General features: G+C 40.8%; 1 long non-coding RNA gene across 2 annotated transcripts in view; it reads right to left on the bottom strand.

Moving 5' to 3' along the window:
- Positions 1-25,492, bottom strand: part of LOC149147829 (uncharacterized) — a 126,014-nt gene extending 100,522 nt beyond the window's left edge. Inside the window, exons 1-3 of one of the 2 annotated variants that reach the window (XR_016263036.1) lie at positions 25,187-25,492; positions 24,834-25,086; positions 23,889-23,956 (exon numbers count right to left, since the gene is read on the bottom strand). This is a non-coding gene — a long non-coding RNA (uncharacterized LOC149147829). Of the gene's footprint in view, positions 1-23,888; positions 23,957-24,833; positions 25,087-25,186 lie in introns of those variants that run through there. The other variant, XR_016263035.1, reaches the window with a different exon arrangement.
- Positions 25,493-25,742: the final 250 nt, after the last annotated feature.

Below are 25,742 nucleotides of genomic sequence, written 5' to 3'. Positions count from 1 at the left end.
CTGTTAGAAAAGGGAAAGGAAGAAAGATTTTCTTATGATGATAATTACTTGTGATATCTTTGTGTACTTATTAACTTTCTTATGTTCTTCTTTTATCAAGCAATCATCAAAATAAAACACGAAGATCAATGAAACCAGATGTAGGCACTCAGCGAGGGTTAAAACCCCTCTATAGGGGAAAACCCAATCAAATTCTTCCACTAGTAAATCAAATTGAGATAGACCAAGGCCTTAGAGATAAAAGACGTTCCTCCTCCACTAAGTCAACCTTCCAATATGATTTAGCAAACTTCAGTAGTGTCTTCTTGTCCAGTAGCTACAGCCCAACAACAACCCAGAATTTCGACCCCCAATAACATCAAAATTTCAGCCTAGCTACAATCCAGAACTACGACCCCAGCGACTTCAATATTTCGACCTAGCTACAATCCAAAAACTTTGCACGTGTGAGAGATAGATTGCCTAAGAACTTGATTTTGGTCTTCCAGCAACTGCCGATCAAACTTGTTGAGTGAGCGTCCTCTAAATGAGTCGAATTGTTGCCTTTATATAGTGTTTGTGTGAGGTCGAATTCCCTTAATGAGGCTTACTTCTCCTTCTTGAGGCTGACTTGGTGGAGGAGACCTAAAATACCTATTTTGCATTAAAATAAATTTCTTTCTTGATCGATGTCGCCCAAGAAGGCTCTTTTACATTAGGACATGGACAAGGACACTTGACATAAGCCCTAGAAGCCTACAACTGAGGCTTTTACCTAAGAACCATTGACCCAAGCATGAAACCCATGCTTTAATAAGTCAATTTCTCTTATAATAAAATTTATGTTTCTTTCCGATAAGCCTCCCGTAGCCTTCCTGCAGCCACGGACCTCCGTCCCATTGCTCCATAGTCCTGTTAACAGCCTGCAGCCTGTCCACTGTCCCGGTTTTTGACAAATTTTGGTGATTTCGATTTTGTATTGGGTGCGGCGGGGTGCCATTGTAAAGTGCAGGCTGCCACCATGATAGAACAGCAACACAAAAAGGACCCCGGGGAAGTTGAAACGCCAGATTTCAACAATAGAGGTCCGCTGAAGTATTTACAACAGTGCCACAATAAAGATGAGAACATATACAGCCCCACCGATATTGCATTAGAAACAGATTTTACTTTCTGGACATCCCAAATTAAACTCCTAATGAGGAAAATGGAACACCTAGAGACAGAAAATCGCGAACTGCGCGCTGAAATCGGCACCTTATAAAATAGAGTTCTGTCGGTAGAGGAAGACAATGCATTTATCAGAAAAAATACTACAGGAATACCGAGAACAATGTGCAGGAAAGAACTCCGACGAGGCCTTACAGGCAGAGATCAGAGATCTTAAAAGTAAACAGGAGGAAATCAGGTCCCAACAAATGCCCCTTGAAAGGGAAACGGATTTGCATATCAACACATGGGCACAGGTGGTCAAAGGAAAGGATAAGGCCCCTCCGCTCATAGCAGTGGAGGAAGTAGTATAGGCAAAACTAGTGGAGGAAAGAACTTGAAGAGCAAAAGAATTAAATCTTAAAGTAAGAGGACTCCCTACACCTCCCCCCTCTGCAGACCCCATGGAACTGGGGAATAGATTTCTATGTGACACTCTTGACATACCAGACATAAATTTGGACAAAGCCTGGATCGGGCAGGACTCTACCCTCTTCCTCAAATTCCGTAACTCCTCGGATAGACTTCAGGTACTCTGTGCCAAGCGAAAGCTATTTTCTCTCCCAAATAAAGTGTTCTTGGATGAAGACCTCACAAGAACTCAAGTAGTTGAACTGAAACAAGCTAGGATGCAGGTTGCAACGGCAAGACAGGCAGGGAAATGGGCAGTGATTAGAAATCTTCGGGCAGTTATTCGGGACACCTTCCCCCCCAGGATGGGTATCCCACTCAGGTAACTCCAAATGACGGGCCCGAGCGGAGAGGAGATGGGGCACGGATCTCTCAGTTAACTGCTGGAATGGCAATGACTCCTTCTGGTCCTCACCAGGCCTACTTTATGAAGCCCTTAGCTCAGCAGACATCCTCCTAGTTACCGAGACTAGGAGGATCAGAGCCAGAACATCACCACCGAGAGACATTTATGTCGCAGTCTGTTACTTCCCACCTATCTCATCCTCCTATGCTATTCACAATAGCTCAGATGGAGACCCTTTTACAAACCTGTACTTTGACATCACCAAGTTTTAGACAATAGGGGACGTCATTCTCATGGGGGACTTCAACACCCGGACCAAAGATCTCCAGACCCCTATACATGACAGGACAGAAGATATATTTTGCACTCGGGGGATTGACCCGACCACGATTAGCATGCGTCGGACCTCTGAGGATCACTTGGGACCCACCACAACCTACGGGAGATATCTGTTACAGTTGGGAGAATCTCATGAGCTGATAATTTTGAATGGCCTACCTTGTTTCCCTTCCTTGCACTTCTTTACATGCAGACCTTTTGGAGGCGGGGCAAGTGTGGTCGACTACGCTATTGCAAATCCAAATCTCCTCCCTTACATCAAAAAATTCTCGATCACCCCCATCCCTCTCGCGGACCACGCACTCCTCTCACTCTCATTGCAGTTTGATTTCCCGAATCCACCCCCTACTCTTCCCCGAAGCCCCCCCAGAACCACCTTCCGATTTGAAGAGGGTGACCCTGATCTCTTCTCCTCTATCCTTAGACAGACACTCCCTTCGATGTCCCAATTCACCTCTCTCAGCTCCGCCAAGGACAAATATCAGTGTCTCTCTTATGCTATCTAGAAAGCTGCGCCCCAATCCTTCCCCTTCTCCACTCGCTAAGCCACCACCTCCCGCAAACCGGGAAAATGCCCTATGAACAACTGGTATGACCAAGATTGCAAGTCTCTGCATCAAGACCTCCGTCACGCCTTCCAGAACTCTTTGCCAACATACCCAGACCTTTGTTTTGCTTATCGTCGCCTCCTTCGCCACAAGAAGCGCCTTTTCATTGCCCATAGGAGACAAGTTCTTTCTACTCTCCTCCTTCGCTCACCTAAAGATTTCTGGGGAACCATCCTTTCCCGACGCCCTTTCCCGACGCTCACCTACCCCTATCGACCTTGATCCTGCCTCAATGTTCTCTCACACCTCCAAGCTGTATGACATCCCTGGGCAGCCTCTGATTCAGGTTACTTCCCTCCCCCCACCTCCTGTCATCTTTTCTCCGATAAAGATATCAGAGAAGCAATATGGACAATGAATAGCAGCAGGGCAGCAGACGAAGAAGGTTTCCAAGCAGAGTTCTTCAAGCATGGACTTCGCCCCCTAGTAGGATATCTGGTGGACCTTTTCAACCAGGTGGTTCAAGATGGATTTCCGGACAGTTGGTCACACCACATTATCTACCCGATCCACAAGTTAGGGCCCACTTCCGACCCCAACAACTACAGGGAAATCATGGTTGGGCACACATTCTCCAAGTTATATGTCACAGCACTCCACAGGAAACTCTCCCACTTCCTTGAGCAGAGACAACTCAGGGCCAAGGGCCAAGCAGGATTCCGCCCAGGCCACTAGACGATCGACCACATCCTTACTCTCCGTGCGGTAATCGAGGAGGCCAGGCATCGATCTTCTAAAGTGTACTGCTGTTTTGTATACTTTCGGAAAGCTTTTGACTCAGTCCCGAGGGAAGATCATTTTCAAAGGCTAAGTGAGATTGGCATTTCCTCTACTCTCCTAAATGCTATCATGCGCCTATATGAGGCCGTCCTTGGTCGTCTCCGCACAGTCGGAGGAATGTCGGATTTTATCCGAAGCACCAATGGAGTCAAGCAAGGATGCCCCCTTTCTCCTACTCTGTTCGGGATCTATATCGATGAACTTGAGTCCTTTCTCCGGGAGCATACTCAGGATACGGATGGATGTCTTCTTAACCAGGTCCTAATTTCCATCCTTCTCTTCGCAGACGATATTGTCCTCATTGCCTCCTCCCATGAAGGCCTTCAGAGACAGCTGGATGCGCTTGCAGCCTTTTGTGACCGGAGGCATCTCACTGTAAACTTGGGCAAAACCAAAGTGATTATCTTCAATGGAGTCAAGAAAACCTCTGATTTCCATTTCCTATTTAAAGGAGAAGAGATCGAGATTGTCAGCGCCTATACATATTTGGGAGTTCAGTTTTCAGGACCTCGATTCAGCCTGCGGCCAGCCCTTCAGCCTCGGATCAACAAAGGGTATGGCTCCCTAGCCCTTCTGGAGAGACAGTGTTTCCGGCACCATTTCCAGGACATCTCGTCCAAAATGTGCATCATGGATACTTTGATTCGGCCCACAGTGCTTTATGGCTCAGAAATTTGGGGTCCCTCTCTCCTAAAATCAGATTGGGCTTCATTGGAACGTGTCCAGACTCTCCTTCTACACCGTTTTATTAGGTGCAAGCAGACAGTTCCCCAGCACATCCTTCTAGCCGAGTTCGGGGCTCAACCTTTCCGCCTAGAGGTGATATTCAAGCTAGTGTCACTCCTGCACAAACTCCGTGGCCTGGCAGAAGTGAGGGGGGGTCATGACAGATACCCATATTTAGCATATTGCTCCTCGGAGAACAACGCCCGTATACAGACAGGCCGATCCAAATGTTGGTACACCGATGTGACAGAGATTCTGGAGGCTTCAGGAATCCAGATTGAGCGTCTCCCTCCTTTTCAATACTCTCTGAATGCTCCAGGCCACCTCCTTCCCAATCAACAAGAGTTGAATCAAATCATTAAGGAAGATATTTAGAAACGTTACATTCAGATTACATGGACCAACCCTCCCAATGGGTTGCGCCCTAAAATGGCCTTTTACGCGGAACATTGTTTGGAGATCAAGGATGGGCTCATCATCAGACCCCAATACACGTTCCAGCGTTGGATGCATGCCCTTAGAATCCCCCTCGGGCAGCTCAGAGTCGGATCTCACAGACTCCGGGTGGAAACAGACCACCACACTGATAGAGCAGATAGGATCTGCCAGCTTTGTCACTTATAGGAGATAGAGACAGAGACACATTTCATCTTCGGATGCCCTGCATACTACGAGATCCGGGGCCGTTTCCATTGTCTCTTCAGGTCTTCTCAGACCCTGTCCAGCTTCCTCAGATATGTTGACCAGAGATGCCCGCTTTCTTCAGCCACCTGCCAGAGCGGACACCACACAAAAGATCACGGACTTCTTTAGAGCACTACCCTCAGCGCGAGGCACCAAAAGAATCATAGACCGACCCACATACACTGAAACCAGATCAGTGCGGTCCCGGGGGGGCCGACCCACCAGACTGCACCAACGCTCCAGGATCAGTTCCACCCCTGTGAGGCGTTTCAGAACTTCTAGGAGACATCAACGACAGCCCAGTATGCCCACAAGACAGCAGACTTTGACGAGCTTCTCTCAGTTTTCTTCTCTCGACCTTGGATGTTAGGAGTAGGGGTTAGACAAGCCCCCCCCTCTTCTTCTTCCTCTTCTCCTTCTCTGCTTCATCGTAGCGCTTTGTTCCGAAGCCGTGAGCTTCTTGACTCTTCATTTACTTTTAGATGTATTTCTTGCTTTTAAAAAGAAATGTTAGAGGGGACCGTTTGGTCCACCGACTTGCATAATGTAATCATTTGTAACCGACAGTCCCATTGACCTATTATGGTCATTTGTTGGACATTAATAAAATTATCTTATCTTATCTTATCTTTCTTTTGACAAATAGATTGCTTCATGGCTTAAATACAATAATGAAGACCGACACTAGTTACATTCTTCAATACTCCCTCTTAACTATTGAGGTATTCATAATTACATCCATACAGAGGTACATGGAAGGTCTCAAAATGATATGCTCTATGAAGAGTCACAGCACACGCAGTGCTACAAATTAGATACCTGACCAGGGTCTCTAATCATGCTAGAAAATCGAAAAGGCAGAAATATTTTCTTATGTTGATAGTTACTTGTGATATTATTATGTTCTTATTAGCTTCTTTATGTTCTTCTTTTATCTTCTTTTCATCAAGCAATCATCAAAGTAAAACACGAAGATAAGAGACACCAAAAGTAGGCACTCAGCCAGGGATAGAAGCCCTTTATAGGGGAAAACCCAGTCAAAAGCTCTTCCTTCAGTGGATTCAAAATGAGATAGACCAAGACCTTAGACTAACAGACCTTCCTCCTCCACCAATTCAGCCTTCCAAGTAGATTCATCAAACTTTAGTAGTCTCTTCTTGTCTAGCAACTTATGAGAATGTTTCCAACTCATTTACACAGGGAGGTGAAGGAAGAATTTGTCAATTTTGCTAAAGGATTAGATGATTATTTAGATATATTAGCTTTGGAGGAGAAAAGCACCATGAATCCAGTTAGGTGGTGGATTTGTCATGAAGCAAATGGTGTACATTTGCAAAACCTTTCCATTCGTGTTCTTTCACAAGTGGCAAGCTCTTCATCAATATAAAGGAATTGGAGCACCTATGGTTTTATTCATTATGTGAAGGGCAACAAGTTGGGCCCACAGAAGGCAGAGGATCTTGTTTATGTGCACTCCAACATTCACCTTGCATCTCGTAGGGGTCCAAAATATAGTAGTGGTCCTTCTAAAGAATGGGATGTGGATCCAGAAAGTCCTGATTTGGAGCTCTCTCTTGCTTCCCTGAATATTGAGGTCCAGCATCCTAGAAGTGGAATTGGCCAGTCATCTTCACAACACCACCATCCACTGTGAGCATGCTTCTGCTTCTATTTTTGATGAGGATTATGATGATGAGGATGAGTCTTTTGTCTTTATTGTACTTGCAGCCTCATATATATAATAAAGGTTGATTTTGAGATTTGGATATATAATAAAGGTTGATTTTGGATATTCCAATATTGCTATTTTCATTATGTGATCATTCATGAGTAAATGTGATGTAAATTTAATCATAGTGTTTAAACTTCAAATGTAACAAATTATAATATCAAGTATGGTTTATGATTGCACATAACATTTCTTAAATGTCCTAACATATATATATATATATATATATATCGCGTTTCCTCGTTTCCAAAATTTGGGGGGGTCACGTTTCGTACCCGTGCCCATTTCCGAAACTCGTACTTGTTTCCCCGTATCGTGCAACTTAGGATCTAACTATAACTATTCAAAGCTTTAGCTTATAAACCCTAATTTACCAAACCCTACAGATCTAGGGTTTCAATTTAGACATTAATAGCAAACCCTAAAAGACTAAGGTTTCTAGCATTATCAAAACTCTAAACTTCAAGAGAATAGGATTTTAGACTTTATCAATAGCCCATAAGAAAACTAGGGTTTCATAATCAATATTGGCATGCCTTAGCAACAAGAGGCTAGGGTTTTATAGTGAACCCTAAAGGTTAAGGTTTCACATGAATGATCAAAATGATAGTATGACAAGGGTAGATTTAATCTAATGATTAATTACCCTAACAAGAATCTTTAAGATTCAAAACCCTAAACATAAAGATATCAGTAATGTAAAGAAAATTTCAAGAGAAGAATGATCGTACCTTTTACATGAAGAAAACTTTATAACAAAGCTTATAGTCTAAGACATACCATGAGTTGTTTCTTAACAAACCTTGTAGGACATCAATCCTTGAAGAACTTTCTTTGCAACAGAACTTCTTCCATGCTTCAAGTTTGTCCTTTGAGGTCTCCTCCATAACCTTTGAGCATTTAGTAAGCTTTTCTAACCAACGAAAATATAAATAAAAGGTTATCAACATATAATACAAACACATCTTAATGTGAGGAGGAAACCAAACATGAATAGATGCAACTGTTGATTTGGGATAGCATCGGATGTGCTTTAAGCCTCAAATTTTGCAGGGAGGCTTGGGCACAGGTATTCCAAAGAACCCAGAAAGCGTTTTGGGAAATTCCACCCAGATGTGATTTTATTAAAATAATTAATATTTTTAATGGGGTTCCTAAATCTAAACTTAAGAAACTTAAAATATTAGAGGGTAATAATCTAATCATGGTTGAAACTTCTAGAAAAAGCCACAGATCAAGCCAAAACGATCTGAGCCTTTGATTATGTTTTAATCTAGGTCATTGGTTGTCCAACAAGAAGATATAAGAAGGGGCTTGAGGGTCATTTGGAAGATACACAGAGAGATAGAGAGAAATCGATTTTTTGAAGTGAGAAGTTCTCAAGAGGGAAAAACGATTGAAGGAATCTCTTGCAGTTGAGGGGCAGGGATAGCTGCTTCCGGAGAGAGAGATTCTCAGTGGGAGATACATCAGCAGAGAGAAGCAATAAGTTATCCAGAAGCTTCCACGTAGAGGCTAATGTAGGGCCAGAAGGTCCACGCAGAACCAACGTAGAGGAAGAGAGAGAAATCTAAGTAATGTAGAGGAATTCGATTTTCAGAAGCTGGGAGCCAGGATGTGAGATCGAGAGGCAGAAATCGAATTTCCTGGGCAGCAGATCGATCAGCCAGAGGATTGACACAACACTGAGAGAGCTTGACGCTGGGCTGATGCAAACACAGCACAGAGGCAGCCAGAAAAGCCAAGAGACAGTTAGTTTGGGGCTGGATCAGCTCGGATTTCTCAGTGATTATGTGAGGTAAAACTCACAAAGCTTCTACTAGTATTTCTCTCTGTAACTGAATGACCCTGTGGGGTATTCAGTGATGTATTCAGATTTTGCTACTGCATAATAATAAAACCCTCAAAGCTGCTACACCGGGTTTTCCGCATTGGGTTTTTCCAAGGACTATTTGTCCAAAAATAATTGTCCTGTGTGTTGTATTTTTCCTTTCTTGCTCAATGTTTTGTTTCCTCATATATATAAATTAAGTGAAGGCTGCAGATGTATTTACTTCAAAATTTACTATAGAAGACAATAAATAACTTGCATGATTTAATCAAGTAGGAGAAGTAACATCAGTTTGCTGCAGTAGGGATTCCAGCTTAGGAATTTTCACATGTTATCAGAGCTAGAGCAGGAGAAACAAGAGGAGCAAAACCAGAAACCCCAGCACTGAGCAGAACCAAAAACCCCAGCGCTAAGCAGAAGGGGAAATCGAAAAGCTGCATGAGGCAACAAGTAGAAACCCCAGAGGGTTTGCACAGTTCCTGCCGAAGGGTCAAAAATTCGAGGGAGTCTCTCTCCGAGTGAGTTGACAGAGAGAAAGAGCTTTCAGTTCGAATTTTGTCATCGCAAATAGAGCAGTGTTGAGCCTCAGTGTGAGGGGCAGTTGGTGGACACATATTTTTCAGTAGGCAGCTTTGTTGGGCTGAAAAGACGTAAGAAGAAATAAGAAGCAGAGCATAGTGAGGGAATACTTCCTCAATGATTTCTTGCCGAGGAAATTAGCATTTCTCAATTGCTAAGCAGCAGAGGAGCAACAGCTTACCAGCTCCATCAGGGAGTGCGTAAGTCAACCTAGGAGCTACGCAGCAGGGAGCAAGAGGGAGTTATTCAACAATTTTTGTTGGAGATCAGGACAGGTTGGACGGGGCCTCCAACTATGCCATCTGGAAGGCTAGGATGACCTTCCTGCTATATGAGCATGCCCTCAAGATGTATGTTGATAATGTGGTGGTTGAACCTGCGAATGTAGATCCGCTGAAAAAGTACAAGGTTGATATGGCTAAGGTGAAGAGGATGATCCTAGACGGAGTCAAGGATCACGTGGTGTGCCACGTTGCTAACAAAGGGACCGCTAAGGAGATGTGGGACCGTAGCAAAATATGTATTTAGAGCAGAAGCTAAGATCTGCTCAAATGCAGAAGGGGGAGCGAGTGGATCCGTTCCTTACGAAATTGAAGGAGACCCGTGATGAGTTGTCAACTGCAGGACATACACCTCAGGACTCAGAGTCAGTGTTGCACACATCGCGATCGGGATTTAATCGGCGCCGGGAAAAAAGCGGAAAAAATCGTTAAAATCGGGAAAAAATCGGAAAAAAGCGGGAAAAAATCGTTTGGCACAAATTGAAAAAAAATTGAAAAAAAATGAATATTTTTGTGCCAAACGATTTTTTCCCGCTTTTTTCCGATTTTTTCCTGATTTTTCCGATTTTTTCCCGATTTTTCCGATTTTTTCCCGATTTTTTCAAAAAATCGCGATTTTTTCGATAAAAATCGCTATAAAAAAAAGGGGCGATTTTTTCGATAAAAATCGCGCTTTGAATCGGCAAAATTAAAAAATCGCGATTTTACGATTTTATCGCGATTTTATCGCGATGTGTGCAACACTGCTCAGAGTTAGTGAGATTGGCTCTAAACTCTGTCTCAGATGATTAGCAAATATTTGTCCAAAGTATCTTGGGCAGGGCAACATTGCTAAATTGGGACGAGATGTGGGCAGCTCTAAAACAAGAAGAGTTGACGAGAGACCTGCTCAAGGTAAAATTTGATGGGAGCAGCAGCAATAGTGGGTTGAAGCCCAAAGCGGAGGAAGAGGATAATGCAACCCTTGCATCGAAGGGACAACCGGGGCATCAGAGACGTAAGAAGGACGTCTCTAAGGTGAAGTGCTTCAAATGTGGCGAGATGGGCCACTATGCATCCCAGTGTCCTTTGTGTTGATTTTTGGTAGCATCGGATGTGCTCTAGCATTGAAATTTGGAGGGGAGGCTAAGGCACATGAGATCTCCAAGACCCAGAAATCGTTCTAAGAAATTCCATCTGGATGAGGAGTTATTAAAATAATTAATATTTTTAATGGGTTCCTAAGTCTAAACTTAGGAAAATAAAAATATTAATGGGTATTAATAAAGATAAGGATGAGAAGCTTCTAAGAAACGAGGATCAAGTCTGTTTTAATCTTACTCGTTGATTAAGAACTTAGTCTTAGCCGTTGATTCATCAACAGGAAAAGTATAAGAGAAGACTTGAGGGTCATTTGGAGACATACCAGCAGATACTCAGTATCTCAAGAAAATTCGAATCTCAAGGAAGAGGAGATCGATTTCAGAGGGAGTTGCAGGGTGGAGGAAGAGAAGGGCCTCAGCAGCAGGCAGTGATCAAGGAGGAGGTGACGCAGGGGCAGTGGAAGACAATGCAAAAAGAGAGATACAGTCCAAAGGAGAAACACATGGCCTACGCAGGCTGACGCAGGAGGGAGCAGAGCCACTTAGAACCACGTTGGGTCAATCAGAGTGACACAGGGGTGACACAGAAGAGGGAGCAGGGTCTCCAAAGTGTCAGATGGTCTCAGAGGGAAAGTCTCGGGTGTTTTCTTTCATTCCTTGTGAAAGCAACTGTTGCTGAAGATTAATAAAGCCCTCATCCGCTGCACCGGTATTCCCGCATTGGGTTTTTCCGGGGACAACTGTCCAAAAATAACTGTGTCGATGTGATTGATTCTTGTGCATGTATTTTTTCTCTGGAGCATTGTGTGATAACTACAGTAGAATTTATTTTAATATTTGTTGAAGGAATTTCATAAATAACTTATTGAGAATAATAAGTAGGTGAAATAAATCAGTTGTTGCAATAATAGAATTTCAGTTTAGAAATTTTCACACTTTGAAAAAAAGACAAGGATGAGAAGCATGATCCTAAGGTTGCAGCCGTGAAGATTGATGAGGAGGAGTTCGCCATGGCAGCCGAGATACCTCCAGGAGGGAGGCGGGTTGATATAGAGTTGTAGTCGGGAGGACTGCAAATGGGCACGATCCTTGAGGAGCCCACCTCTTGGATCATCACCTTGCTACGGGAGCCCATGATCAGGAGTAGCAGGATGGTGGAGTTTCAGTTGGTGCCATGGAGTGTTGATTCGAGAGAAGCAGTGGCTAGGTGAGCCAGAGACTGAGCAGTGCAGAGCAGGAAGGCAGCAGTGCGAGAAGGCATAGTGCAGAGCTTCAGCAGTGCGAGGAGGCACAGTGCAGAGCTTCAGCAGCGCAATAGCTTCAGAGGCAAAGTGGGACTAGCAGCAGTCAGGATTTCAGCACCGAGGACTATCCACTGGATACTTATCCAGTTTTGGGTGTTTTCAGTTACTTCTCTCAACAACTAAGTTGTAGTGCGGATGCAGTGCTAGCAACATAGCAGATTGTTAATTTTTTGTATGTTCTATGCTAAAGAGCAAATTACTTCAATTTTCTTATTAGCCCAATATCAATATCCAGATTAGCAATCACATCAACATGATAGTAAAATGCAGATAAAACATAAACATAAACAGTAGAAGACAAGCCAAGACAAGAGGGAACAAGATGTGGCACCAGTCAGAGACAAACCCCAATGTGGGGAAACCCTTCATCAATTCTTCTTCTATTCTTCAATAGTTCAGCAGAGATAGAGAGATAGTACAAATATACGAATCTGATATTTTATGACAGCAACAACAAACCCTAACTAGCAAAGTCAACGCTGGTCAAACCGGTCATATTTGACCTCCAAATCAGCTCAGTCAACTCGGCCTCACCCAGTTAGCTCAGTAAGCCTAAATGTTGCTCATAATACTGATTTCATTTCACTGATGATGATTTTTTTAGTTAGGGCACTTGATGCTGCCCTAAACTCTTATGACAATCTTCAAACAGACCCTAAGAGTGTTGTGGCATACCCGTTAGGAGTTCATAAATCTAGTAGCCCTTCACAAAACATTGTTGCAACATGTTAGCATTGTGGTTTGCTGCATTATTGGTTAGGGCATGTCCTGTAGCCTTAGTTCCACCACACAGTCATGAGACAAGTCCTTTTAGGACTGTGGTTTACCTTGGAGACCCTTCTCTCATGCCACGCTACCTTCTAAAGGTGTTGTCCACCCTTGACAGCCCTTAACACAACCTCCAGCTGTGTGCTATGGCCTACAGCCTAGCTGACTGCACTTGTCTGCACCCAAACGCATACAAATTCAGCCCTACGTTGACCTGACTTCAACGATTACTTCTCTTTGTGGCTATGGCTTCCTTGCCTAGCAAACACACCTAAATCAGACCTTGGTTCATGCCCTAGAACAACATTATTTACCACGCTATCACAGAGATTTCCACGCTGCTCTTTCTAGGCTCCTTCACGCTGTCATAGGGCTCCTTCTTGTTGCAGCTAGGGCTTCTCCTTTGTTGCGGCTAGGGCCTCCTCTTGCTGCGGCTAGGGCCTCCTCTTGTTGTGGCTAGGGCATCAGATCTCCCTTTCCACCACGTCCTCCTTGTGAGAAGACATACCCAAACAAGTGGAGAGAGAGATCATGAGATGATGTGCTTCTAAAATGACTTGAGGATGAGCTGGGGGTAAGAGTGTTTGTTTTGCTTGTTGGTCGACCTTCACAAATTGTCCATAATACAAATCAATCCATATCTCCATAAATACATGTCGGAATCGGATGATCTTTAGATCAATCTTATAGCTCTCGAAGAGAGGAATCCAAGAAAAATATCAGCTGTCATAAATAGGGTGACCCATATGGAGTTTGGCCCTAGTTGCCAATTTTAACACAGATGCAGCATTTGAGAGGGAGCTACAGTACAGATGTAGCATTGGCAGTGGCAATGTCAAAGGCAGCAGGACAGTGGCAGTAGCAGCGCAGTGGTTGGTGGACAGTACGTCAGACATCTGTAGCACAAAGAAGATGTTCCAGAGTTAGAGCAGTATGCAAAGAGGCAGTGTATTGCTAGAGCACATTCCTCCTAGAAGTGATTTTATTAAAATAATTAATATTTTTAATGGTGTTCCTAATTCTAAACTTAGGAAAATTAAAATATTAATGGGTATTAATCTAATCAAGGGTGAAACTTCTAGAAAAAGCCACGGATCAAGCCAAAACGATCTAAGCCTTTGATTATGTTTTAATCTAGGACGTTCGTTATCCAACAGTGGAAGATATTAGAAGGGGCTTGAGGGTCATTTGGAAGATACAGAGAGAGATAGAGAGAAATCGATTTTCTGAAGTGAGAAGTTCTCAAGAGGAAAAATTGATTGAAGGAATCTCTTGCAGTTGAGGGGTAGAGATAGAAGCTTCCGGAGGGAGGGATTCTCAGCTGGAGATACATCAACAAAGAGAAGGTAGTAAGTGATCTAGAAGCTTCCACGCAGAGGCTAACACAAGGCCAAAAGGGCCACACAAAACCAGCACAGAGGGAGAGAGAGAAGTTTGAATTCTTGAAAGGAATTCATTTTCAGAAGTAGGGAGCCGAGGTGTGAGACCGGGAGGCAGAAATCGAATTTCCTGGGTAGCAGATCGATCAACTAGAGGAGTGACATAGCACCCAGAGAATTTGACACAGACACTGCGCGGACGCAGCCAGAAAAGTCAGGGGGCAGTCAGTTTAGGGCTGGATTAGCCAGGATTTCTCAGTGATTGTGTGAGGTAAAACTCACAAAGCTTATGCCAGTATTTCTCTTTGTAATTGAATGACCCTATGAGGTATTATGTGATGTATTCAAATTTTGCTACTACATAATAATAAAACCCTTAGAGTTGTTGCACCGGTTTTCCCACATCGCGCTTCCCCGGGGACTATTTGTCCAAAAATAATTGTCCTATGTGTTGTATTTTTCTTTCTTGCTCAGTATTTTGTTTCTACATATATATAAATTAAGCGAATTCTGCAAATGTATTTACTTCGAAATTTACCATAGAAGGCAGTAAATAACTTGCATGATTTAATCAAGTAGGAGAAGTAACATCAGTTTGTTGCAGTAGGGGTTCCAGCTTAGGAATTTTCACAGAAACAATGAACAAAATACTTATCTTTTGGTAAAATGGTGGAGGCTCCCTCTTAATCCAATCGCAAGGGATACCTATAACTCATCTAAATAATTCAAAAAATGTTCTAACAAGATATGTTAGTCCTACAAACTCTAGAAATCAAAACATAAAGGAAAACAATTCAAAACCTAAAAATAGAAGACTAAGATAGATATGTGAGAGAGAGGACTTAGTAGTATAAGTCCTTGACTTCCGATTCTTTAGTCTTGTTCTTCTTGGGTGGAGCTTCATCAGTAACATTTGCATGATCCCTATCTCTCTTCTTATTCTTTGGATTCTCCGAACATTGATTTTTTTAGTGACTCATCTTATGACAATTGTAACATTCAATGTTGGATAGGTCAACTTTCTTATTTGGTCCTTTGAACTTCTTGAAGGTTCCCTTCTTCTTGTGATGAGCATAAAAAGGCATTAAAGGTATTTTCTTCTTCATCCTCCTCCTTGTTAATTACTAATGATAGTCAAGCTTCTTATTCACTACACGCATTCCACATTTGTTCAAATGTTGGAGTATCCTTCCAACTATTAAGTCTTGATGCAAAGGCACTCCAAGATTTTGGTAGTCCTAGAAGAGCAGTAATTACAAGCTCCTTTTCTAGGACAACTTCATCTATTGCTTGGAGTTCATCTCTGATTCTAGATATCCTTATAAAGTAGGATGACACAGTATCGTCTTTTGTCATCTTAATAGTCCTTAATTCATTCTTGAGGCTTGCTATTTGACCAATGTTCTTGATGGTAAATAATTTCGAGAAAGCCTCAGATATTTCTTGAGCGGAATTTATGTTGGATATGTATGGAATTAGGTTGTCCTTAACTCCATCCACTATTAGGTTCATAGCCAAGATTTCGATTTCTCTGAACTTTGCTTTCTCTACTTCATTTGTTTCATTTGTAGGCTTCTTGATTTTTCCTTGAACAAAATCTAAAACTTTTTTCTTTTCGAGGATGAAATCTATCCTCTTTTTCCAGGCCCTGTAGTTGGAGGCACCTTCTAGTTTGTTTTCTCCCTTCATTGAGTTTGACATAGTTCCTATAGATAGTAGGCTTGTCTCTTTATATGATCTTTTTTCCTTAATGACCTTCCTTTGATCTCCTTTTCCTCAATAGATCTTTGCTCTGCCTTTTTCCTTCTTCTTCACCTTAGCTCTGATACCATGTTAGAAAATCAAAAAGGCAGAAAGATTTTCTTATGTTGATAATTACTTGTGATATTATTATGTTCTTATTAGCTTCTTTATGTTCTTCTTTTATCTTCTTCTCATCAAGCAATCATCAAAGTAAAACACGAAGATCAGGGACACCAAAAGTAGGCACTCAGCCAGGGCTAAAACCCCTTTATAGGGGAAAACCCAATCAAAAACTCTTCCTTCAGTAGATTCAAAATGAGATAGACCAAGACCTTAGACTAACAGACCTTCCTCCTCCACCAAGTCAGCCTTCCAAGTAGATTCAACAAACTTTAGTAGTCTCTTCTTGTCCAGCAGCTTCAACCCAGCAATAATCCAAAATTTCAGCTTCCCAGCTTCTCCAGAATTTTGGCCCCCTAGCTACTGTAGAATTTTGACCCCCAGCTACTACAGAATTTCGGCCTCATGCAACAATCCATAACTTCGCACGTGTGGGATAGGAGAGAGAAATTTCGACTTCGAGACCTTGAGAGACTTTCTTCTTTTCCCTTAGACTTTTCCTCTTCTTCCTTAGAATTTCAACTTTTCTAGCTTCATGCAATTGCATATCGAACTTGTTGAGAGAGAGTGTCAAATGAGGTCGAGTTGTTGCCTTTATATAGGTGTTTTTGTCCCTTAGTTTAGGCTGACTTGTCCAATTTGAGGCCGACTTGGTGGAGGAGGCCTAATTGACCTATTTTACATTAAAATAAATTTCTTTCTTAACAAATAAATCCCAAGAAGGGTTTGTTACAATATGACATGGGCAAGGACACTTGACATAAACCCTAGAAGCCTACAATGGAGGTTTTCACCTATAAACAATTGACCCAAGCATGAAACCCATGCTTTAATTAGTCAATTTCTTTAATAATAAAATTTCTTTTTCTTTCCTTCTGACAAATACATTACATCATGACTCAAATATGATTATGAAGATCGATACTAGTTACATTCTTCAAAAAATCAATGGGACTAAGGTGTACTCAAGCTTTAGCCACTCTAGGTACCATCAGGCTTTTAAGCTCTAACACCAACCCAGGGATTTAGGTGTGTATCCAAGGTCGGAGCTCCAAGACCAATGCCACCCTCCCTACTTTGGGATCTAGACATCAACACATAGGCTAGCCAGATGTCCTCCCAAGCATCTTGTTGCCCCAAGATGCTTTATCTCTCATAATCAACTAAATCAGATATATATCCACCAATCCAAGCATGCTTCAAACATTCAACCCTTTTATGGAGAGATCTTGCACAATCACAACCCCAATCAGTAATAAACCTTCAAATATATATACAAGTAAACACAAGCCTCCGTAGTCCTTAATCATTCTGATGCTACTTATATCATCATCAAGTTATCCAAATACAACTTGTCGGAAGCTTTCTTCTTTCTTAAAGGTATTTACTTATGACTGTCATAATATGCCTCCCTCTTGATCATCATTTTTATAGCTTCCTTCATTATGCTCATCATTATTATCATGAACATCTTCAACATCTTGAAGATTATGTACCTGCAAAAAATTTAATAGCAAGTACAACCAGATACAAATATACAGAAGTATGAAGTCAACTATATCAAAATCATGTCATTTCAATGGAAGCATCAAAACATTCAAGCTTTAGACATCACGAGTAACCTTAGTTCATCTATAGCTTGGAGTTCATATCTTATCCTAGAGATCCTTACAAAATGATGAAACAATATCATCTTTCGTCATCTTAATAGTTCTTAGTCCTTTCTTGAGACTAGCTATTTGACCAATATTCTTGACGGTGAACAACTTAGAGAGGGGCTTCAAACATTGTGAAAAGTCGGTGACCCGAATCCCTACTACAGCAACTGATTAAATTTCTCCTACTTGTTAATTTCTGAATCAAGTTATTTACAATGTTACACAGTAAACATCAAAATAAAATCTACTGCAACCTTCACAACATAAAATACTGCGGAAACAAAATATTGCATAGGAGAGAAATAAACACACACACAAATACACTGTTGTTTTTGGACAAACGTCCCCGGAAAAACCCAATGTGGGAAAACCAGTGCAACAGCTAAGGGTTTTAATTATTATGCAATAGTTTCTGAGTACAAATCTTTAGATGCCCAAACTGGCAATCTGATACAAAGAATAAACTGGCAAAGAGGTAGTGAGAAATATTCTCACACTGTCACTGGCGATTCGAATCTGATCCAGGCTCTGGATGGCTAGCCCCACGCTGCCTCTGCGTTGTCACTATGTCACAGTCTCTTAGAACTGTGTCACCCTTCTTGCTAATCATTTTGTTGACTGGAACTCGACTCTCTGGCTCTCCGGTCTCACACCCCGGCTTCCGACACTAGATCTCGACTGCTCCCAACAAAATTACGGACTCCCTCTGAAGCACTGCGTTGCCTCTGCGTGGCATTGCATTGCCTCTCTGAACCTCTCGTTGCCTTCTCTGCCTTGCACTCTCCGGAACTGGAAAAATCCCCTTCGGTCTACTATCCCCACCCCTCACTACAAGAAAATCACTCGATCTCTCTCCGGCAACTTAGCGCTGCTACTATTGAGAAATTTGATCTCTAGATCTCTAGATCTCACTATCTCAGTGTGTTCTCCAAGTGCCCATCAAGCTCCTTCTTATAATCTCTCATTGGAGCACCAACAGCCAAGATTAAAACATAATCAAAGGATAAGATTAAGTGGGAGTTGATCCTCATCTTCTTCTAGAAGATTCACACCAAAATTAATTAATACCCTTTAATTAATCACATTTCCTAAGTTTAGACCTAGGAATGCATTAAAAATGATTAATTATTTTAATTAAACCATCTCTATGTGGAATTTTCCCAAACGATTTCTGGGTCTTGGAGAATGCATGTGTCTTAGCCTCTCTGCAAAATCTTAAGGTTAGAGCACATCCGATGCTTCAGAAATCAACATACATTTCTTGAGCAGAATCTATATTGGATATGTATGAGATTAGATTGTCCTTTACTCCATCTACTATCATATTCATGGCCAGGATGTCGGTCTCCCTAAACTTCTCCTTTCCTACATCATCTGTAGGTTTCTTGACTTTTCCTTGAACGAGATCCAAAACTTTATGTTTAGCGAGAATAAGATCCATCATCTTCTTCCATGCTTTGTAGGTGGAGGCTCCCTCTAGCTTATTTTCATACTTCATTGCCATGCCTTCTTTTCTTGATATAGATAGTACACATTCCTCTTATATGATCCTTTCCCTTGACCCTTCCAGATGTTCCTTTTTCTTCAATAGACCTACAAGCTACCTATTTCTTCTTTCTTCACCTTAGCTTTGATACCATGTTAGAAAATCGGAAAGCAAGAAGATTTTCTTATGTTGATAATTACTCATGATATCTTTGTGTACTTATTAACTTTCTTATGTTCTTATTTTATCAAGCAATCATCAAAACAAAACACGAAGAACAATGACACCAGATGTAAGCACTCATCCAGGGCTAAAACCCCTCTATAGGGGAAAACCTAGTCAAACTCTTCCACTACTAAATGCAATTTAGATAGACCAAGACCTTAGACCTAAAAGACCTTCCTCCTCCACCAGGTCAGCCTTCCAATATGATTCAGCAAACTTCAGTAGTCTCTTATTGTCCAGCAACTACAACCCAGAATTTCGACCCACGGTAACTTCAGAATTTCAACCCAGCTACAATCCAGAACTTCGACCCCAACAACTTCAGAATTTTGGCCCAACTACAATCCAAAAACTTCACACGTGTGAGAGATAGATTTCCCAAGAACTCGATTTTGGTCTTCCAGCTTCTTCAATCCTTCTCCAGCAACTTCGCTATCTTTTTCTACCTCCAACAACTACAAATTGAACTTGTTGAGTGAGTGTCCTCCAAATGAGTTGAATTGTTGCCTTTATATAGTGTTTGTGTGAGGTCAACTTTCTGTGATGAGACCAACTTGTCCTTCTTGAGGCCGACTTGGTGGAGGAGACCTAAAATACCTATTTTGCAATAAAATAAATTTCTTTCTTGATAGATGAAGCCCAAGAAGGGTCTTTCACATTATGACATGGAAAAGGACACTTGACATAAACCCTAGAAGCCTACAATGGAGGCCTTCACCTAAGAGCCATTAACTCAAGCATGAAACACATGCTTTAATAAATCAATTTCTTTTATAATAAAATTTGTTTATCTTTCTTTTGACAAATACATTACATCATGGCTTAAATAGAATTATAAAGACCGACACTAGTTACATTCTTTAACACACATGAGTTTCATCCATAAAATCTCTTGCCCTAGGTGCTACTCTAAGAGGGAAAACCTAGGTCTTTCTCTCTCACCTTGGGGACTTCTTTGAGGGTTGTATGAGCATAGTATTCGGTGGAATAAATCATAAGAAACCCTTTCTCTTCCCTTGCCTTGATCTAGTGAAAACCTTGGAAGGAACTCTTCCCATGATTATTCATAAAACCCTAGGTCTAGCACAAGTCTTTCTTAGGTCTCTCAAAGAGAGTGAAGAGCCTTTAGAAGAGTTAAATCATCACATAGAGCTTCTTTGAGAGGTCCTACCTCATCTCCTAGAGTCTTGACCTTAGGAATACCTATTATCATCATCATATCTAAAACCCTAGGTCTTGATCTCTTCATCTTAAAGCTTTTCTTGGAGAGCGTGTTAGCTTCCTTGAAGCATTGAGCCATTGTTGTGTCTCTCCTTGAATGGGCTTGGTGGAATCACTTCATACCTAAGTCATTGATCTATCCATCCTAAGTGATTCCCTTCCTACCGGGACTCCTCCCATCAATGAAAGTCTGTAAAGAGCAGGGGACCTTGACTGAGGTGACAATGGGTCATTGTCCCATTGTTGTCACTTAGTCTAGTAGTTGTCCCTTAGGTTTCCCTTCCTTAGGGCCCTGCTAGATTGTGTTTTAACAAGACCAAAGGGCATTCTTAAATATTTGTAGGTTCTCTAGGGGGTGGTGATGATTGTCTTTAATTAATCTTCTTTTTTAACCAAGACTTGATTATATCTTGAGAAACCATCTAACGTGGACAACATCTCAGCCCCAGTTACTATCTACAATAGATTTTCCATGTTTGGAAGGGGATATCCTTTAGGCATGCTTGGTTCAAATCTATGTTGCACAAAACGTCTAGGAACCCGACGTTTCTTGTCGTACTGGTACCCGAAATGCTGAAGCACAACTGAAACATGAACAAAATACCTGGGTGGGGTTTCCTAATTTGGAAACGCCACCGAACACTATTGAAATGTTTCATGGGCATTTCGGCCCAAATCTGACCTATTTCAGCCCAAATTTGCCCTGTTTCCATGACTTATTTGCTTCTAGGGGCTCACTCAAGCACCCAAGAAGGGTATGGGGCCCTTCTATGGCCAAAAAATATTTAATCTACCACTAAATTTTATCTCTAATCACTCCACAAATTAATTATAAGATGAGGATGAGCATTATAAGATATGTAATTGTACTTGTCATTAGCTCATGTTTTATTTCATTTTCAGAACATATAGCTATGTATAAAGGCTGAATTTGGATGTAAAGCGTCATGTATAAAGGCTGATTTTGGATGTACAACCTCATCTATAAAGGATACTTTGTGAGTAGCATTTTTTACCTTCTTTGATCATTTTCGGGTTATATTCAAATCTCAACAGCTTCAGTAGTTTGGTCATTTATGGGTTTCTTCTTACACATATCTTATCTGTCAGAGAAGGGAGTCTTCTGGAAGGTCTTCAGATTTTAAATCTTCAAAATTTATCTTACTCCTAAAAATTCCTTAGCATCATACATTAAACAAAGCATCTGGGCATCACACTAAAGACCTTCCAATGTTCAAGGTTATCAAGTAATGATGGTCTAAAATTTACTTGCAAAGTAAACTGTCCATTTAAAAAGTCACATGTAGGTTGCAAGGTTGATGCTGCAACAGCAAGTGAATCCACCAAGGCTTTATGCTCCCTAGGGACAGCTTCTATAGCAAAAGCATTAAAGAGTTGAAAATATTCTTAATTTGAGAGATAATCAGGTCTGAATCCCCAATAACCTTTAAGCACTTAATTTTTCTATCTAAATCAAGATCTAATTCCAAGGTTAAGGTTTCATTCATATTCAGCAATTCTGTTAGTACACTCAAATTCAAGCCTATATGAAAATTCAAAATAGCCAACAACGTTTAGTTGGTGAAGCTAGAACAATCCCAGCTACAAACCCTCTCTTAGAACAAGCTCCACCAAAATACATAATCCAAATTACATCTTTATAATCTTCAAGTATTGTTGAATCTGCAAAGCCATATAAATTTCCAAACTCTTCATCTTTATAGCTCAACTTATTCCAAGCATCACAATCATCTTCAACTTGAGGACTTATATCTGTCTCCCTATATAGGATGGCAAAGGCTCCTTCCTGCACAGGGATTTTGGCATTTAGACAAGTCCATTTGAATATTACCTCCTAAATTTGGCAGACCACTTTCTGGACAAGAGCATACCCCAAGAATCTGGATTATCTACTACAACTACATCCATTGAAAGAGGTAAAGCAAGGTGGTTTGCCAACCTTACTCGCAAGTATTTAATAATACCGCAAACCTTGATGTCTCATGAATATACATAAAACTTTGTGTGAAACCTGAGAATTTCCATTTCCCTTAATATGACTGTTTTATCCTGGTTGGCATACCTTGTTTTTGGTAACATAGCTGATACAAGCATGAAGTCATATGATTAAACATAATATGAACATTCCAAATATAATTCTGACCAAAATAGTTGAAACAGAATAATTCTCTAAGAGTCGTTACAGAATATTATACAGCAAAACATTATATTGTTCTCAAACTGCGGCCTAACAATTCATTAAATATTTTAAGGGCAGTTAATTTTTGTTGCATGGTCCTTCAAGCTTCTGCTTGATTGCATACACTAAATCTTAATTTCAAAATTCAAACTTTATTGCTTATTCAAGAGATGTAAACAACTATTCCAGTTGAACCTATCATTGTCCAGTTCAAATTACCATGCTTTACCCATACAAACAGCAAACAGATTCTTCCTTTATGATCCTTGAAACTGTGCCAAAGGAGCTTACTGATCTTGATAATCATCAGTAAAATCCTCTATGCCTTGAAAACACTCTCACGACACTTTCCAAGTTTCCATCAATTAAGCTATACCCGATGTAGTAGAATCTCATCCTCACCTATATTGAATTTTCTTCTTAATTGTTAATAGGGATCGTTTATATAGTATCTCACTTTATCAAGGACAAAATAAGAAAAACAGAGGCTTCAATTTTAACAGCAAATGAGATTATATAATGAAGTATTTTGCCCAAAATATTTTCCCCTGCTAACAGATGGATTCAGTAAGATGAATGCCATTTTCATCAAAGTTAACTATTACAAACCTGGTTGTGAAGCGAAGTTGTTATGATCAGATGAGAAGTTATCAATAGAAACACAACTGTTATCAGTTCATATCTGTGAATTTGAATCTGCAAGTTGTCCCAGACTCCCATGCAATTCTCAAAAACTGGGGAGCAAGTATAACTGTCTGCCAGCATCAGCCCTCTATTCAAAGCATCCTACTGTAATGAAGAATAGTGGCAGGGCATAATTATCCAAATAAAATGAGTCCTCTACTAGATTGGTAGCTTGATAAAATCTAGCCACCTACATTAGTAACGGGGAGAGTAAAACAAACATTCAAATATTATGACACTCTAAAACTACAGGCCACGTTTCCAAGCTTCAGAAACATACTTCAAGAATCTCAAATGTTATGATTGCTTAGCTTAAGTGTCTAATAATATCATGAGCATTTCATGGCAGCGCAAACCTAAGGAAATTTACTGCGAACAAGGAGAGATAAGAATTATAAGAAAAAAACGTCGAAGGTTAAGTTCTATAGCTGTTCAAGGCGGAAAATATAGGCAGATATGCAGAGTCTGCCATTATTGTAAGCGCAAAAATGTTTCCGTGCCCGATGACTACTAACTTTGGAACTTGTGGTGTGCGGGTCGACTAATGCTAATGCCGAACCTTCTTTGCCATTGCAGTCAGGGACCTTAAAATACAAATATGGATTTTACGAACATCAATGAAATTAAACACCACAGAATTATACCCTAGCATAATCAGTAAAGTTAAGTACGAAGGAGCTTCTATACATCCCAGTGCTCTGGTTTCTAGAATAGTTTCCGTAACCTATTCGGAAGTGTGAGCAGAGACACATCGACGTTCATTAGTGTTGGCACATAATTGAATACATGAATACGAGATTGAAAGGGAAACACTACCGGAAGAAAAATTAATGAAATCCATCACAAAGCTGGAAATCTAATGTATTTTAAGCTTCAATTCAGCAGTTAACTCAGCAATATCCTGAACAGACACATACAGTAACTTTAAGGTAAAATTGCATGTATGACAGGTCGAGTGTGTAGAATATTGGTGCAGACAACTTTAAAGTATTATTAGCATGAAAATGTTGCTCAACTTTAGTTGAACTCATATATTATTTTTAACAATAAGAATAAAAGGAGAAATTATCTTCTAGTTTAGAGGAACTCATATAGCATTATCAATAACGGCGCATCTTTAGAACAAGGAAAAACATCGATGGTAATCATCAGATAACGATGCAATTTTCTTTCAAGTTTGAAACGATTAAAGTTATTTGACGGCAAAAATATTACAACCTTATCGAATGCTCGATATACAAAGTGCAGCCCGTTAAGGTCATTTTGACTGGATATTTAAATATTAAAGGAGCAAAGAAAAATCGTATAATAATGTTATGCAGGCTCAAATATCAACTTTACCTATTGCCTTTAAAGTGTGCGAACGGGTTCGGGTTTGTAGGAGGAGAGAAGAAAACAAGATTATTTATCGTAAAAGATTCATCAAAACAACAAGTAACAGACAAAGGAACAGAGACGTACCGAAAAATAACAGTTCTCTGTCTTTCGTTACTCTCTGCTTCTGCGAACCCGCCGTGCCTCGAACCAGAGCCGATCGGAGCCCGCTTTAAAGCAGGTTCGTCAAAGGCCGTCTGCTAGACACTAACGGCCATTATTGAACGTAATCAGACTGCAAACATCTGAGCATTTCTTGTCATTCTAGATACTCTTTTCTCGCCATTTGAGATACTCTTTTCTTGCGCCGACCAGCCATTCTGGAATGTCCGCGAAAGTTCTGCTGCACGGTCGCCGTAAGTAATTATTCGGTAAATATGCATCAGGATGCAAACGATTATAAAGATTAAAAAAAAAAACAAATTCAATAGATTGCCTACATCTTCAAAACAAGCGGAGGAAATTTGTTGATTGGAAATTCGGTTCAGGGTTAGAAATGAGGTAGAATATTTGCATGAGGGGAGCTGTGCATAATTTGACTGAATTAATGGCGTGAAGAAGGACATTATGTGCAGTAATATGAGTTTGGTGCGTTAACGGGATGGCGATACTAAGGGAACGCCAGTGCTCTGTGCTGCTGCTGATGACTTTCAAGAGGTCCAGCTGGTGCGAGGCTGCTCTGAGATTTGTATGTTGCGTACTTCTGTTTCCTTTCTCTCCCTGCCTTTTTAATTTCTTTCTGTCTCTTACCGTATAATTTTTGGGGAAGGGTTTTCACTTTGAATTTATAAGCTTGATTAATTTTGGGATTTGCCATCATCTTGATTTTAGAGACTTTTTATTAATTTATTATCTTTGGGATCCACTAATTCCTAGGTTCACGTTCAAATCCACGTTTTGGCCGGCGTTGAGTTGTTTTTTAATATTAAAATACAGTGTTTTGTTGTCATGTTTTATCGGCTGTCGTTGTCTTTCTAGTTCGCTTTCCTTTGTCTA

This window comes from Pinus tabuliformis, chromosome 9 (assembly GCF_031772625.1).
Source record: "Pinus tabuliformis cultivar Carrire ecotype Pingquan chromosome 9, CPIR1, whole genome shotgun sequence".
NCBI classification, from domain to species: domain Eukaryota; kingdom Viridiplantae; phylum Streptophyta; class Pinopsida; order Pinales; family Pinaceae; genus Pinus; species Pinus tabuliformis.
Note: the sequence above shows the minus strand (reverse complement) of the source record. Positions and strands in the feature narration are given on the sequence as shown.